Genomic DNA, 17182 nt, shown 5'->3' with positions numbered 1-17182 from the left:
TATATGCTACTCCACCTCCTATATGCTACTGTTGTATTAAGACTTCAAAAATTCCAAGTTTTAACATTAATCAATAGAGTTCTGATAAACCATTTACTATATAGCTCTGGTACAGTACTGCTAATATTGTAGTCACAAGCTCAAGATTTTAAATTTCCTTCAGTATCCTCGGACCTTACGGAACTTTACCATCTTTTCCTGTCAGGTGGTTGATTATCGGGAGCAGTCACTGTAAAGCGAGTTCCTTTAGATAAAGGAATAGTAAGGAGTTACTTTGAAACCTGTTTCCCAAGTCTGCTAATAAGGTAGTCTGTGTCTAGACCTAGTAGTAGGAGCTCTAGGAAAGTGAGGCTTGAAGACTGAGTTTTACACATTACAAGAACTGAGGAGGCTGCTGAAACCCTGGTTTCTGCTGTTAAACTGATACATCTTTCATTAATCTAGTTTTCAAACCCATCAGGAATCCCGAGAAGGGTAAATTTCACCTGAGTAAGCAGGAAGTGCTGACCTAGCAGCTTCCAAGTCTATTAAAGATGGCAGAGGCTTACTGCTACCTGAACAGTCACCCAAGGTTTTTCCATGATTGATGGGGCATCAGTCTTCAGTCACCAGGCCCAAAAGATTTGACGGACTTTCCTGGGGAGTAGGAACTTAGGGGGACTGTCCCACCTTGTCTCCTCAAAGTGGAGCAATCAACTGTCCAGTGTCCTACTTGCCCAAGGTCTTGAGAGTGTGCTGTTAGCCGTTGAGGTAAAAGGGCAGTTTATAGCCTGGTATCCCCTTTTGTCACATTTAAAGCAAGTGGCAGGTGGTAGTTCTGAGACCATCATCTTTGGAGGAGATTAGGGGTGCTGCCAAGAACTGATAGATGTTATGAAAAGCCTTTATATGAAACATTTTAAATGTCATATTCTGCAGATCCATGAAGTATTGAGGACCATTCTATCTATTTAAAGGATATCTGCATAAACAAACTTTGCTTGTGTTTTTAAATATTTATTTATTTTTTATTTATATGAGTACACTGTAGCTGTCTTCAGACACACCAGAAGAGGGCATCAGATCCCATTACAGTTGGTTGTGAGCCACCGTGTGGTTGCCGGGAATTGGACTCAGGACTTCTGGAAGAGCAGTCAGTGCTCTTAACTGCTGAGCCATCTCTCCAGCCCCAACTTTGCTTGTTTTTAGTTATTTGTCCTAGACTTGTTGTGGTAAATATTATTTGGGGGTTTCTACCCAACCTTTGATCATTTAGTTCACAAATAAAAGACATAAAACCTTTATATTTACAATAAGTCTTGAAGCACTAGAGCTGGAGAGATATCAACCCTCTGTGCTATTTTGTCTACTTCCCTTTCAATAATCCTGAGATATCACCTGCCTTGTTCCTCCCGTGCTGTTCCTACACCAACAGGCTGGCCCTTATGGCCATCCACTCAGAATCCCTCTGCCCCATGATGGCTAACCAAATAATAGAAAAAAAGGAAGGTAAAGTAAATCTATATTGATAGAAATCTTCAAAGAGGAGAGAAGAGAGGACACAGGGGAAAAGGAAGCGCCAGGTAATATTTACCACATTTTGGCAAATCAACATCAGGCAAAAATTTACTTATAACCCAAATTAAGACTTCAGATTCTCAGATTAAAGGCTCATTGTTCCCTTAAGATAGAAGCCATGATGGTGTCTAGGAGGGTGGGGGTGGGGGGGGATGGTTCCATAGCAATGTTACTTCCCCCCCCAAACCATGCATGGTTCAGGACAAGGGTCAGAATACATGCTAATTTGGCACACATGATCTCAAAAAGGCAGAGCGTGAACTAAGGTATAGCTGTGCCCCTGGTGCTAACCATGCACCAAGCCTTGATGCATCTCTGCCCAATGCTGGAATGCTCTGTTCCAGAGCTAAGCAAATGCAGAGACCAGCAGGGTCTCAAGCAATGTTGCAGAAGCTGCCACTGTGAGTTCCAAATTGAACCTCTCCCAGGACCTCTTGAATGAGACTCACAGAGGCAGTGATTGATGCAAAAGCTAGAGGAGTTTAATTCCGACATGTCGGGGTCCCCCCACTTCAAGGGGAGACGACCCTGGGCAGACTCTAACAGAGAGTTATATAACTTGCAAACAATTGGGGCAGAATTCAAACAATTGGGGCAAAATTTGTACAATGGTAACTAGGCAGGTTACTATGTGCATTTGGAGGAGTGAAACAACTTTTAGATGGGACTCAGTGCACCATTCAAGACTTTCCCAAGGGGGGTCGGTTGGAAGTCACAGGTAGCTTTGTGTGACAGTTTGGCTTGTAGCTGTCCTAGGAACTAAACCAGCTTTTTTTCTTCCTGTATGGGAGGGGACCTTGTGCTCAAAGGTTTTTGGTGGGAATTTTCCCACTGGCTCTAGATTGGTCCCAACTCTGGCTCTTTCAGAACAGGCTGCATGTCTCCAGCAGCAAAGAGTTATAGAGAACTAGTATAAAATAAGATATCACAGTACTTTGAGCAGCCAACAGAGTCTCATATAAAACACGGGGCTGCCCCAGAAGACTAATGGCAGCTCATGAAAGCTATCATGAAACAGGGTGTCATGCTGCTCTGAGCAACCAGTCTCCTTAGATGTGGGGCTCCCATGGGAGAACTGACCACAACTCAGCCTAGCACATTATACATAACCCAGAAGAAACCTCTGGGCAGATACAATATGTTTGAAGATATGTTTGAGCACTAAGATAGAAAGGAGTTTAAATAAAGGTGAATACAGAGGAGATTAAGTTAAGGGAGAAGAAAGGAGAGAAGAGGAGGCTGTCGTGAGAGGAGATGGACCTTGAGCATGTGGCCAAGAGAAACATCAAGTAACAAGGTACATATGGTTGGGAAGTAAGTCAGAATAGCTCTGTTCTGCTCCATGTAGGCTTACAGCTTGTAAAGAAAATACCTGGATTGTGTGTCTTTTATATGGGCTAGCTAGAATGCTTAATTCGTTTTACATAGGCTTAACATTGAAAATCTATTCAGGAGGCTAACTAAGGCTTTCTTTTGTGATTAATTACATTAGTATTTAGTGTGACTACAAATATAGTTCTGAACACATTAAAGAATATAATCATTTATAAGGCAACTGACTATTGACTTGCATGTCTTAATTATCCTTAACAATAGTCAATAGTTTACAATTAATCACTAGTTTACATAAGGTTAGCATTAACAGCTCTACTCCTGTTTAGTTTGAGCCTTAAAAATAACGATCTTTGAACCAAAGTTCTTTTAGTAGCAAAATAAAACATTTAAGCTTAGATAAGGTCCCTAGGTAGGCTGGCAACTTTACTGACCCTGAAATAAGCACAGTAAAGAAATCAAGTTAGCCATTGTGGGTGAAAGGGAAAAAGTTATCCAAATACCTGAACCTTAGGAGACTAAGAAGCTAGACAGATGTTAATGTGAGCATGACCATTAACCTTAGGAGCTTATAAATGTTGATTATTAAATATACTGTATTTATCAAACATATAGTTACTTAACTGCATTTTTATCAGTTTGGCATTGAACAATTAGTGAAGCCATAGTAATTAGACATATATCTTAAATTAGTTTTTGTTAATTTGAATGGATCTTTATAATTTAAAAATTTTATTATATATAGCATATTTTAAATTAGAGTTGAATTATATATGATATGTTGTAGCAAATATAGTTTGAACTTCTATCATCATATAAAATCTCTATCAATCTAAAATAGTTGAGACTTGCAACTTTCTTAGTCTAAAAGGGGATACAAAAATAGAGTCCATTATGACTAACAAGTTTTGTAATTGTTGCTTTATATCATGTGGTCATCTTAAGATAGTGAAGTTACATGGCAGGTTACAAGCCCTGTGGCCACTTAATCCTGGTGAGGTCACTACCAGCTATGGTGGAGAGCCACAAAGTTGTTGTTTAAAAGCATTTGTGTTTTTAGTAGATATTTTTCTGTAAATGAGAAAGGCGGATCCAAGGGGTGTGTGTGTGTGTGTGTGTGTGTGTGTGTGTGTGTGTGTGTGTGTGTGCGCGCGCGCGTGCGCGCTCATGTGTAGATAAATCTAAGTTGCATTGAGAGGACTGAGCCAGACTGACTCCATGACAGGCTCCAAATTGGCAATTCAGGAGACTAGGTCTAAGTTCCTGTTTCCCAGAACTGGTCAAGTCTGCGCAGGTCAGTTCCTAGGAAAACTACAGCCAATCAGGAGCTGCCTCGACATCTGACCTGAGGCAAAAATAGTCCGAGTGAGTCGGCAAAGGTTTCTAGGCTCCAGCAATGGTGCTGGAAAGTCCTCAGAACCCTAGCCAATCCCAAAGACACCCATAGCCCTAGAGACCAGGCTGACAAACCATGATAAAACCACCTACCCCTCACCAGAATTCCCCTAATTGGCTTTAAATTGAGCCTGTGAGCTCACCTCCTACTCTCCGTTTTGATGAATGGTAGTCCCCTGCATGCTGGATTTCTGTAGAATAAGTGCTCTTTGCTTTCGCATATACTCTTTGATTCTCCATCAATTCACAAAGCCTTAGAGCGTATATATAGAGAAATTGAATCATATATATATATATATATATATATATATATATATATATATATATATCACAGACATAGGAGGCCAAATAAAGCTTATGTTGGTAATTAATCATAGCTATACTAATGGGTATATTAACGAATATGATTATGAGGTAATTGATAATTAATTTGTACGTTTTGATTATTTTAACACTTTATGGAAGTAAAAATTACTAAAAATCCCAGCCCGAGGCTTCTACCCTGCCTTAGACCATTTGGGTTCCCAGATGCAAGACACACACAGCTTTTGTATTTTTAAATAGCCTTAGGCAGCACAATAGCGGGGCCGCTGCCTACCGTCCAGGCTATTAGAGCCTACCTTCCTATCGATAACCCTAAGTTATACTGTTTACTGTGTTTCATTGGGATGTGCTTGACGCCAATTGCGCAGCCCTCTGGGCTACATTGGCCCTTAGCGCATGGTGGCTCCTTCTCTCCTCCTCATGGTCCTCTCTCCCCAAAGCCACAAAACCGAAACCCTGCCTATGTCTCTTCTGCCCAGCTATTGGCTGTTGGCATCTTTACCAATCACAATTAAATGGGGGCAGGGTCACTCAGTGTCTCACGTGCAGACTCTCATCTCTGGGGCACCAGTCTTAGGGGCCCCAAGTTAGCATTAGAACACAAGCACCATTAGGCCAACCCTCTGCAGTTCATAAGTGTTGTATGTTTAGGTTAAAGCTGAAGGCAGTCGTCAGGACAGGGAAGGGTTAATAAGTTGGGAAAATGGCATGGAACTTGGCTGAGAGAGTGGCAATCACAAGGCCATAAATTGCATTGTAGCTTATTTTGTGCTGAAAGGAGGGGACACTTTGGAGCAGTGCCAGTGAGGAGGAGGAGGGGCTGTTGGAGTGGTGCAGCTGGAACAAGTTTTGGGATCCATGTCAGTGGAGGGTGGGGAGAGGGTTTTTTTTTTGGGGGGGGGGGGTTGTTGCAGTAGCCCTACATGGGCCTAAGGGAAAAATGGGCACTGAAGCCTGTACATGCCTCGGGAGTGATTAGATTAGCAGCTTGGTTTGGAGCCCCATTGCAGTTGGAACAACGGGCGAGCATGCTGTGGTGAAGAAAGGGGAGGAGTAGGTGGGTCTCAGTTAGGGAATGGGACTGGCTTTGGGGTCTGAGCCCTTGGAGGCATGCGGGATGCGAGTGTAACCATCCTTACTAGTAGGATCTGAGCCGTAGAAAGTTGGCAATTGAGGAAGGGTCAAGAGCGCGGTTCCAAAAAATCCTGGACAGAATAGAGTTCAAATCATCTGCCCATAAACAGGCAGAAAAATAGTAGGATAATGGAAGATGTTAAAGTCAAGACTGCCCTCTGGTGGCCATTTAGACTACGTACAGAAGCCAGGCCACAGAGCAAAGGAGAATCTGGCACTTTGGACCCAAGGTTTGAGACAAACCCAAGTTGGATAAACTTTGTAGCAGGCAACCCGATTTAGACTCAGCGTTGTCCATCTCTGAGCCTGTTTTGGAAACCAAAGACTACTGTGAGGTGTCCCTCTGAACAGCTTGTGGTCAAACAATGGGAGATGACTCCCATTGGAAAGCCTTCTCCAAATTCCCAAGGCTGCCCAGAATTAAGACTGTCTTTGTTCTAGAATGTATGGGCTTGATGGATCGGCTGCTGCTTGGCAGGTGATCCCCAGGGTTCTGGACCGGAAAGAGGCACCTCTTAGGCTGTGGCTGAGAAATGGTGGCTCACCCAGAGTTAAAAATCTAATGCACAGGGAGAGAGAGGGAGAGGAGTGGGCACCACACAACAGGGGCCCAGATTACTGGGCTAGGGCTTAAATCCTCCTGGTTTCAGCACCCAGATGCTAGGCCTTTTCTCTCCCTGTGACACAGATCCAGGCCAGATTTGACAAGATTAAAAGCAGATAAAGATAGGTTTATTAGGAACTACTCCTGGGTGTATTCATCAGTCCAGAAGAACTGGGCTGAGGAAGTTGCACAGCCTGGCTAGGGCAGAGCAGTTTTATAGTTCTTAGGTGAGGGGTGATGGCAACAGCCACAGGCTGGGTCAGTGCTCACATAGGCTCAAGAGCTGAACACTTAGGCGGGGACCTGGGTGTCTGGCAGCATCAGGGGGAGGGTGTTTCAACAGCTGCAGTGAAGAGAACTGGCAGTTCCTTTACTCAGAGTTTTTCAGTTCAGGAAGCATTGGGGGAAGGAGGGCAGATGAGATTTCCCAGCTTCTGCAGAAGTGAGCAGGGGTTTCAGACTAACAATAGGGACCTTAACAGTGGTCCTGTACAGGAAACCGGGGTGATCAGGAAACATCACGCACCTGACCTGCTGGAACTGGAGAAGTCTTTTAAAAAGTAAATGAAACAACCTTTCCCTGTGAGTTTATGGGACACAGGAATTGATGCGATCAGTTTGACTGCTGTGCAGGCAGAAAAACTGAGTAACATAACATCCATTCCTCCTCAAGGCAAGGGCTGCCTAACCTGAGACAGTCTGAAAGGGACGTCAGTTCCTGATGGACTGGCTTATCAGAGCCACTAGGAACACCCTAATCCTCATCTGAGGTACTCATACATATCAAGGGCTAGGGGCCAAGGGCCAGCTGCTATTGAGGGAACAGGGGATTAGAAAAGTTGTGTTTGAATTCCAATTCACTGGGCCAGATAGAAACATGTTCACACAGAAGTTAAAGAGAAGATGGGTTCAATAAGGACTGTGAGTGGTCTGGGCCTTTAGCAGCTTTGCCGAGCTCTTTTTGTGGGGGCAAAGTCTTTATAAAATAGACTTTCTGTGCCAAAAGAGGCTCTGGCAGACGTAAGCACTGTAGATGTCTTCTCATGAAACAAGTGCCTGCAAAGAGACAAAGTGTGACCCCGAGGAAAAGAAAGAAGGCAAAACAGAGGAAGAGGCCTGTATTACGCAAAGGCACGTGTGGCAGCATTAGTGTCAAGCTGGAGCTCCTAATGAGAAAACTGACAGAAAGTCAAATTGTGTACTAAGGGGTTGGAGAACCCTGACATCACACTCACATAGCTCTCAAGCTCAGTGCAAAGTGGAGGACTCCTTTTCTCAGAGGGGTTTCCATTTCTCTGCCTAACCTTACTTGGGGAGCGCCTCTGAGCACAGATGCCTGGCTTTTCTAAACAAAGACCCCATGCATGACTCAGCACAAAAGTCCCAGTCTAGCTTCCCACTGTATGACAATTAGGTACTGCATTAGAACCAACCAGCCCTTCCCTCCAGTGCTCCTAACAATAAAACCGAGCTGCCTCACCGCAGATGTCTCTGAAGTCTTTCCTTCATACTCACAGCCAACCGAACCCCTCTCAAGACTTCTGCTTCCTCCGTCCTTGTGGACCAGCAGTCATTGACACCCGAATTGAAGAGAGACCCAACCGAGAAGCTTCTGGATGGCTTTAAAACCTGAGGGGCAGTTCACAGAAAACATAGAACAGTACAGGTGAAGCTGATCAAGCCTGTCCCAGGGTGGGTAATTACCCCCTCCCCCCAACTAAGGGGGTTCAGTTCATTTTCCTTTAAGAAAAGGTTATGCTAGAGGTGGTGATGTTTGCCCAGCTAGGAACTCCTCTTACAACCAGATATTATAACTGGGAAGGCAATGTGCCAACCCAGGTCCTCTCCGACCCAGGAAGCCAGCAGATGCAGCGGGGGCAAGCAGGGCCACATTCTCCCTTAGATCTAGGAGGTTAATCACATTAAGCCAAGCTCACTTGCATCAGTCAGTGTAGGAAGTGTAGGTAGTCTTCATGGAAGAGCTCCGGGTTATGGAAGTATGATGGCTCAGACTGAGGAGTACAGGGAATTAATTAAGTTACATGCCACGCCACTCTTTGGTACCCAACCTTGATCTGTGGAGGAAGCACCTAATAGACGTGGGTGGGACCTCTCCAGGCTGCATCAGGTGCTGCTCATGTCCCACGTTGGTATCTCTTAGTTGTGACACTCTGGGGCCACCTGCCACTGCTCAGAACAGATAGCACCGGTTTTCAGAGTGCTTCACCAAGGTTAACTTTGTAATCCCACTATCTGTTGTGAGATTGTGATTCAGGTTGTCGGGTTGTCCTGCCCATCCTCTGAAAAAGGTTTGTTATATAGATAACATAGTGCTATCCTCAGTGATTGATAGATTGGTGTGCTGACTGGCTTTTGACACAAGTTGGAGTTAACACAGAGAAGGAAGCTTTCCTTGAGGAATGTGTCTATGAGATCTAGCTGTAAGGCATTTTCTCAATTAGTGATCAAGGTGGAAGGGTCCATTGTGGGTGGTGCCATCCCTAGGCTGATAGTCTCAGATTCTATAAGAAAGCAGGCTGAGCAATCCAGAGGAAGCAAACCAGTAAGCAGTATCCCTCCATGGCCTCTGCATCAGCTCCTGCCTCCAAGTTCCTACCCTGTGTGAGTTCCAGTCCTGACTTCCTTTGGTGATGAACAGCAATGTGGAAGTGTAAGCTGAATAAACCCTTTCCTCCCCAACTTGCTTCTTGGCCAGGATGCTCTGTGTAGGAGTAGGAACCCTGACTAAGACAACTGGAAAGCCAGTGGAGTGACATGTGAGGGCACCTTAAGGAGTAGTAAGTCTGAGGCATTAGTTCACAAAGAGTCAACAAGGGTATCTTGCAAGGAGAAAAACAGATGCTACCAAAACCCACAGGGTTGTTCGAAACTCCCAGTACCAGGTCTTAGTTACCTCTCTAGGGGTTGTTGTAAAATGAGGCGCCAAGGATGCCCAAAAGGAGAAGGCTATTGCCACAGTTGTTGGTTGCGTTACAGAGCTGAGTAATAAGGCCATGTTGGTGAAGACATTGCATACATTGGTTGCAGGACTTGAAGAAATAAAGCTAGATTTCGGCCTGCAAGGTCTTCTTCCTGTGAGCTAGCTCCTGCAGTGCCAAGAGTTGCTACAAAGAGTCCTGGAGGATGGCGGGGGGATGGGGGAGGGGAGGGGGAGGGGGAGGGGGAGGGGAGGAAGCACATGCTCCATGATGGGAATTCTAGGCAAGCTGTGCCATCTAGTACAATGGTTGTGGATACAACCAATCAAGCCCAATTTCTCTCCACAAGGAGACATTTACATCCGTTTACGGGAACATAGATTAAAAATGTGACTGGCTCTAGTGGGAAAGCCACGGCTGCTGCTTATCATACGGATGTAAGGCGCCTGTCAAACACAAACATTTGTGTTTCTATCTATTGATCGCTGTTGTCAGCCCCAACTCAAAACCAGCAGTGATGTCCCTGTTGCTCTGGCACAGTGGCCTAATTCTCTGCTGCAGGTGGGCGTCTATGGCCACCCCCTCCCATGCTCAGGAATCCTTGTGGAAGAGTGTGCTAGACAGAGCATTGTGTAGCAGTCTCCTCAGAGATGAGAGCATGCCATCCTGCAGGGAAGCTCATTCAGGCCAGAAATAAACAATTCAAAACAGCTTCAGGAAGCCCCTGAAACTGTTAAGACACACTCTCAGATAAGACAAGCTGTGAAGAAGACTCTGAGACCAGCCAAGGAACCTGGAAGGGACTTAGGTCAACTGAGCTACCTGGAGAGGACACTCTCCAGCCTGCAGAGGTGCCCCACCCCTATCTGCAAACCCCGAGTTGGTTCTCCATGTAGGACTTTGGTGGAATCTGGATTTGGAATCCAGGTTCACTTTGGTCTTCCTGGGCTCACAATCTGGGGCGAGTAGATGTGCGTGTTGCATCTCCCCAGGGAGAACTGTGTCACACGACACACATATAATTGAAAATTATTTAAAAAGTTAATTAAAAAAATACAAAAATCTTTTAAAATTATGTAAACATAAAATATATTTAAAATAAAGATGATAGCAGGATTGATTACTTCTAGTTCTTTGTGACATTCTCATGCTACCTGAACTTTAAAAAAAAAATCCATTTCTTTGCAAAAGGGTTTGTTGTATTTTAAATTATTGTCTGACCTCCACCTGTGAGCTATGGCATGCACATGCCTACAATGTACACTTATACAAGTAAATAAAAGATGTAATTAAAAAGTTCCTTAGGCCCCTCTACAGTGTGCTACCATCCTCTTCCCCTTCTCTGTTGCTGCAATGTGAAGATAGGTAGTTAGTTATTTGCTTTATAAAGTTTTACATAGACTGGATTGGGCGGTTAAATTACTTGGAGGTAACTTGTCGTTTAGTTCCATTTTCTGAACTTATTTATTCAGGTTCGTTTGGTTTTTAAAAAGATGGTGGTGGTGATGCATTTTTTTGGTGTTCATTTGTTTTGTTCCCAGTGGGAGGCACACATCCCTAGTCTTCTCTGACTTAGTGGCTGGTGACACTCAGTGCTGTGTGCATTAATCCATAATCCCCATGTAACTTTTCTTTTAAAAATTAAAAGTAAACTGAGTACAGTGGGAAGAGCACAGCTATGCTTGCTGGTCACATGACCGAGTCTGTTACCTGTTCCTCTAACTGCTTCAAGACTTTCAACATTCACCAAGTAGTTTTGCACAATGGGTGATAGGAATAAGCTACTCTTAACGGCCATAAAAACGAGACTCAGATGTTTAGAAAAATACAGAAACCTTCCATAGATTGAAGCTGTTGGAATATCCTTGCAAGCACGAGCTCCTGACAAGCGACACAGCGATTTCTTACCACAATACACTTGACCACATAGAAGCAAGAGACAGAGTACAGGCAAGAAGTTGTGGCAGTGAGATAAAGGCTTGCAAAATTGATTGCTGGTGCACCTACCTTGGGCTGACGTAGTATTCACCTCGTTTAATGCACCAACTAGATGAAACAAACACCAGCATTTTGCTTTTGAACATTGGCTGCTGTCTCTTCAGTTCTGCTTTGGCCTTCCCAAGCAACCGTTGATTTAAGACCCCAGCAGCTCCAGATGGAGGTTAATAAGTGACTGAAGTTTGAGCTGATGGGTCATAAGGAGGGGACAGCACCGCCCTTTGCTTCAGAAATCTAGACCTTTGTAGAGCTGGAGTCACCTGCTGCCTCAGTTTGCTCTATGTTGCTTTGATAAGGGACATGACCAAAAGCTATTTGGGGAGGAAAGAGCTTATTTGGCTTCCAACTTACAGTTCATCATGCAGTGAAGTCAGGGCAGGAAGCCGAAGGCAGGAACGGGGGCAGAAACCGTGGAGGAACACTAGCTTGCTTCTCATGGTTGTCACCGGCACCGTCTCCCCAAGGGTAGCTGTTCCCCGTGGGCTGGGCCCTTCCACATCAATCATTGATTAAGAAAATGCCCTATAAATTTGCATTTTGTATTTGCCTGCCAGCCATCCTATAGAGGTGTTGTCTCAGCTGAAATTCCTCCCTGGCAACTCTAGCTGCTGCCGACGACATAAAACCAGCCAAGATGCCTACCTAACCTGTTATGGAACCAGTGCATTCTGGAAATAGTGTCTCACGTAGGCACTAAGCATCAGTAAAACCCTCCCTACCCCTGTTTCTTCAATTACTACTTAATTGCCCTTTTCTATGCACAAGGTTTCTGTATGGAGACCTGGCTCCGGCTGTCCAGCCAGACCTCTTGAGCCAGCCGGCACATTGGAGCTCCAAGTGGCACCTCTGTGAGGTGCAGCAACCTCTCTCCATTACCATTACCTGGTGCAAACACAGAGATGATGGGTCTCCATGGTGGAGAAGTATGGCCTCTGACCGAATCTAACTTTCTTCCCATCTCCTTCACTTACACACTCTGTCTCTGTTTGTTGGCCAAGGCCAGTCCTAATGGCTGGAAGAAGAGGGACCCCAGGGCTTGGCACCTTCTAGGAATCTGATGGGCAAATTTCTTTAATATTTGCACGTTCGTCTGAAATAGCTTTTCAGTTAACACTCAAACTGGTTGGAACCCTTCTCCCCTCTTGCATCCTTCTGAGGAGAGTGTTTTTCTGAAACAGTGTTGTCAACATACAACGTTTGCAAATGAAAGGCTTGCTGTCATTCTAAAAACGAGATGTTAGCATATCATTGTCAATTTTCCATCCATTGCTTTAAACATTTTCTTTTTTCGTTAAAAGAGTGCATATATATATATATATATATATATATATATATATATATATATATATACACACATGTGTGAGCATGCAGGTACCCCACGGCCTGAATATGGGCTGAGGACAGTCTTGGGTGTGAGCCTCAATCTTTTTTCTTGAGACAAGTTCTCTTTTGTCGTTCTTTATAGGTTAGGCTGGCCGGCCTCTGAGCCCCCGAGATGACAAACACTGTATGTGTCGAGCTTTTATGTGGATCTGGGACTTGAACTTAGGTCCTCATGCTTGCACAGGAAGCACTTTTACTCACTAAGCCATCTCCAAAGACTCATCTCTTATTTCTTTACCCTGCAGGCACTAAAGTCAGGATTCCTGGAGATTTGTCCACCAAGGAGTGGGCTTAGAATCTTTGGCTATTCGCTACCTTGCTCCTTATTCCTCTTTTGTTTTGTTTGAGCTGCTGCATCTTGCTATATTGCCCAAGCTGGCCCTCTTCTCCCTCCCAAGTGTGGGATCATAGGTCTGAATGACATACCTTGCTTTAGGACCCCTGCTCAGCCTCTCAAGTGCTGTGATCAGAAGCATGAATGGCCACACTTGACGTCTTATTTTACAGATTAATTATCACAGCCTTCATTAACTTTTGAGTCATAGCCGATCCTCTTTAGTGTCTTGTCTTTCTTTCTGACCTATTGAGGAGGTAGTTGATACTGTTGGTTGCCTTTTGTTACATTCTAATACTTCTAATACAAATTGTTGTTTTTAATACTGCAGCCGTTTTCTCCCTTCTAAGTGGTAGTAAGGATCATAAACCGAAGAGACGCCTGCCCCCAAAAGGACTTCATAAAGTAAATAGTAGGGAAGAAAGTGGGGAGACCCCGAAATACATATCTATCACAAAACAATGCACAATCGCAATGCAGAAACACAAGAAATATGAAAATGCAGGCAGTATGGCTCCTGCAAAAGCACATGACTCCTCACTGAGAAACCGAAATCCTAAAAAGAAAGTTTCTTTAATTCAGATAAATAAGCAAATGAGAAGAAGTCGATGTGAAACCTGAACAAGGAAGCCAGCAACGTGGCTAAGAAATTCAACAGAGTAATCGAGAGTAGGAGTGAAAACTCAGAAATATTGGAAATAAAAACTCAGAAATACTGGAAGTGAAAACTCAATAAAGCACAATTGAAGTGCACACGCATATGTGCACTTGCACACAATCTTTGCCTCTGGTTATGCTGCTCCTCCAACACTGGGGATCAAGCGATCGACATGTACACATACACAACATACCTTACTACATGCAGAAATAAATAAACACTTAACAAAAAGTAGCTGGAATTCGTTTCCTGCTGGCTTCAGAGGCCCTCAGTTTCCCCAGTGTGGGGAGACATTTAAAGAGGTGTGGATTCCAATAGACACCCTTGTATCGAAGCTCCTTCCTTGAGTCCTCAGCTCTAGATTGTGGTGAGATGCCAAGGGTCTCATTTTTTCCCTTGAATAAAACACATTTTGTAACATCCTTTAGGACATTTGTTTCTTTTGAACTTGCCCAGGAGTCTTCCATTCAACAGGTGTGCCCTTCTATCCACAAGTGTCTATAGTTGCTAGAAATTCACGACCCAGTAGGGAGACTCTGTGTCTGCAGCAGTCTACAGCAGCTGGACACTCAGCGCGGTGAGGAGACTGGAAATGTAGGCCCTCTGAGCGTGGGGTAGCTGGGAGATAGGAGGGGAAGGTTTGAGGGGTTGGCTTCATTCTGTTCCCAACACTGCCTTGGGAAAGCCACCACCTGCTACTTCCCTGGTGGTATGAGGAACATCCACATTGCTCAGACGCCTGGGTGACTCAGGGATACAGACAGACAAAAGGAACCTTGCTGGCACTAGACATTAAGGAAAGAGAAGCCTCCTGTCCTTTCTGTTCCACCCAAGGAGCAGGGACAACGCACACTTCTCCAGGATGTGACCAGGAATGTAAGGAGGGTCTCGTGGTGGAGACAGAAGGCAGTTATGGTGGAGATCATCAGGACGGAGATGAGAAACCTGCTGCTCACTCTTTTCAGGTAACCAGGCAGAGTGACTCAGGCACAACGTCTAGACACGTGGAGAGCGCCTTTCCGTGAGACCTGAAATGAGACAGCACAAGTCCCCTGAATGGGTTAACGGACAGAAACAAAGGTCTTGTTGCCCAGACAGATGGTTGACTTCTGGCCTCCAGAGGACTTGTGTACACAGCTCCTGCACACAGACATACCCTGCACATGCATTTGTACCCCGTGCACCTCCACACATGTGGACCTGTATACACACTTATGCATACATACAAAGCAAATGATGTTAAATTCTCTTACTTTGGTGGCTTCCCCACTTAATGGGAGTCTGGCTTTGTCTGCCGGTGTACCCAGAAGAGCCTGGAGTGACAGGTTGGCTTATTTCTAAAGAACAGTGGGTGTTTAGTTTCAAATTATTTTTATTTGTTCTTTGATGTAGTCTTCTATGCATCCCAGGCTGGCCTTGAAGGCTCAGTCTTCCTGCCTCAGTCTCCCTATGGCATCATATTTCTGATGGGGTGTGAGCTTCATCTCACCACCAGATGAAGGCGTAGCTTTGCACAGGACAGATTTTTATCTTCAAATCCAGTTTTGAGACAGATGCTGTTGTCCTACAAGGAACGGCAGAGGCTTTATTTAAAACAGGCACTCTGCTCTCAGAGAGGACCTAGAATCCTCAAGCCTCCCTTCTGTGTTGTGCGTTTTCCCTTGTAGCCACTAGATGGCAGTGTGCCAAAGGCTATTCCTCCAGGCCTCTAATAGCCGGGGACTGCTCCTCGATTTTACCTTGTTCTAGGACATAAAATTATGCCCAGGATCTCTATGTGTGAGCTGGGAACCTGCCCCAGACGCTCTCGACATGCCCCTGTGTTGCCCCAGCACAGTTTAACTCAAATGCTTCTTGGTTTGGTTAAACGGTACATCTCGTCCTACTTGGCCTTGTCCCCTACGGCCGGTTTACAATTGCAGAGCAGCTGACTGTGTCCTTGGCTTGCTTTACAGCCTTGGCCAAGAGTTTCATACTAAAGTCCCCGATGCCCACAGAGTCCACAGCCTCTAAAACTTGAGAAACTCTGTAGTGAAGCTCACAAGTGAGTGCTGAGTGTGTTGCGGGGATAAGAATTTAGGCCCCTTGAGGCCCCATCAGGGTCTTCTCTCGTCTTACAGAAATTCTGCGCGGGGACTCCTCACTGCGAGGACTAGTGTTCAGACTCCTACTAAAACGTAGCTAAGCAGTAAAAACACAGTTTGCTTCACTAGGAGCAGAGCCCGTGCTTAGCTACAGTTTTGCCTTCTTGTTTCTGTTACCATGGTAAACCCTCAAATAGAAAACTCTAGAAATGAACAATTCGCAAATTTTAAATAACTCTGATTGCAGCCTGTGGTAATTACCCTGTTTTATAACTAATAGTTACGGTTAATCTCTTACCATGACTAATTTGGAAATTAAGCTGTATCATAGGTGTGTAGGTGTGGGGGAAACCCCAGAGTATTCACGATATGGTATTATTGAGGCTTTCAGATAACTGCCAGGCGTCTTGGAAGAACCCTCCCTCATTAATAATGTTGGCTATTGTTCTACGATGAGACCAGAAGCAATTTCATAAGTTTCTCTTTAATTTGTGGCACAGCACGAATGACTGTCGCCGTATCAGTAGGGCTGTAGATGTGTTTTATGACACCCTTTCTAGTGGTTACACACCAACCTGAAGGTGTTTGAGAACCTCATCTAAAACCGTACATAATCCACACACTAAATGGTAGATCTGGCACCCTGCCTCTTGTCTTCCTTGCTGGAATTTAGAACATAAAGGGGAACATTTAGTGGTCAGGCCTCTTCCTTCAGGAATGTGCCTGACAAAATGCTGGTAAGTGCGAATCCTAAATCTTTGTTCAAGACTCAAGACACTCACTCCCAGACCAGTGGCAAAGAGCTTTTGAATGCAAAGTATCTCGATTCTAACTAGACTATTCCTATCTTAAGGTGCCCATAGATAGAACTCCAATAATCAAATTCCTGTTCCCAATGAACTTCACTTTGAAACACATCAACAAGCACCATTACAACTTACACTCTGCACCCACTGGAATATATACCATCCCATTTGGAAAAGGCATAAATGGAACCGTATGTACTCTATCCCCCTTCCCTTCTTCTGCCTCTCCTCGGTGATTCCTTCTCCCTTACCCTCCTCCCACAGCTGACTGAACGCAGGGCTTTACACACACTAGGCCTGGTACTATTTATTAAGCTCTGTGTCAACCCCTCTTGACTGTAGACTTGTAATTTTTAAACATTTTTTATTTAATTACTATTTTTTAGTTTTCTGAGACAGGGTTTCTCTGGGTAGCCTTGGCTGTCATGGAACCAGCTCTGTAGACCAGCCTGACCTCGAACCCAGAGATCTGCCTGCCTCTGTCTTCTGAGTGCAGAGGGGTGTGCCATCCTCGCCCAGCTACACTTTTGCTCCTGCTCCACTCCCGAGTGCTGGGATTGCAGGCGTGTATCGCCACTCCAGGTTTATGTGGTGCTTCGGACGGAACGAGGGCTTCTTCATACGTGCTAGGCAA

At 44.8% G+C, this 17182-nt stretch overlaps 1 long non-coding RNA gene across 1 annotated transcript in view; it reads left to right on the top strand.

Moving 5' to 3' along the window:
* Positions 1-17182, top strand: part of LOC102550701 (uncharacterized) — a 66346-nt gene that overhangs the window by 4697 nt on the left and 44467 nt on the right. The window lies entirely within an intron of this gene.

The sequence above is a fragment of the Rattus norvegicus genome, chromosome 8 (genome assembly GCF_036323735.1).
Source record: "Rattus norvegicus strain BN/NHsdMcwi chromosome 8, GRCr8, whole genome shotgun sequence".
Classification (NCBI taxonomy): domain Eukaryota; kingdom Metazoa; phylum Chordata; class Mammalia; order Rodentia; family Muridae; genus Rattus; species Rattus norvegicus.
This window is presented reverse-complemented; position numbering and strand designations above follow the sequence as displayed.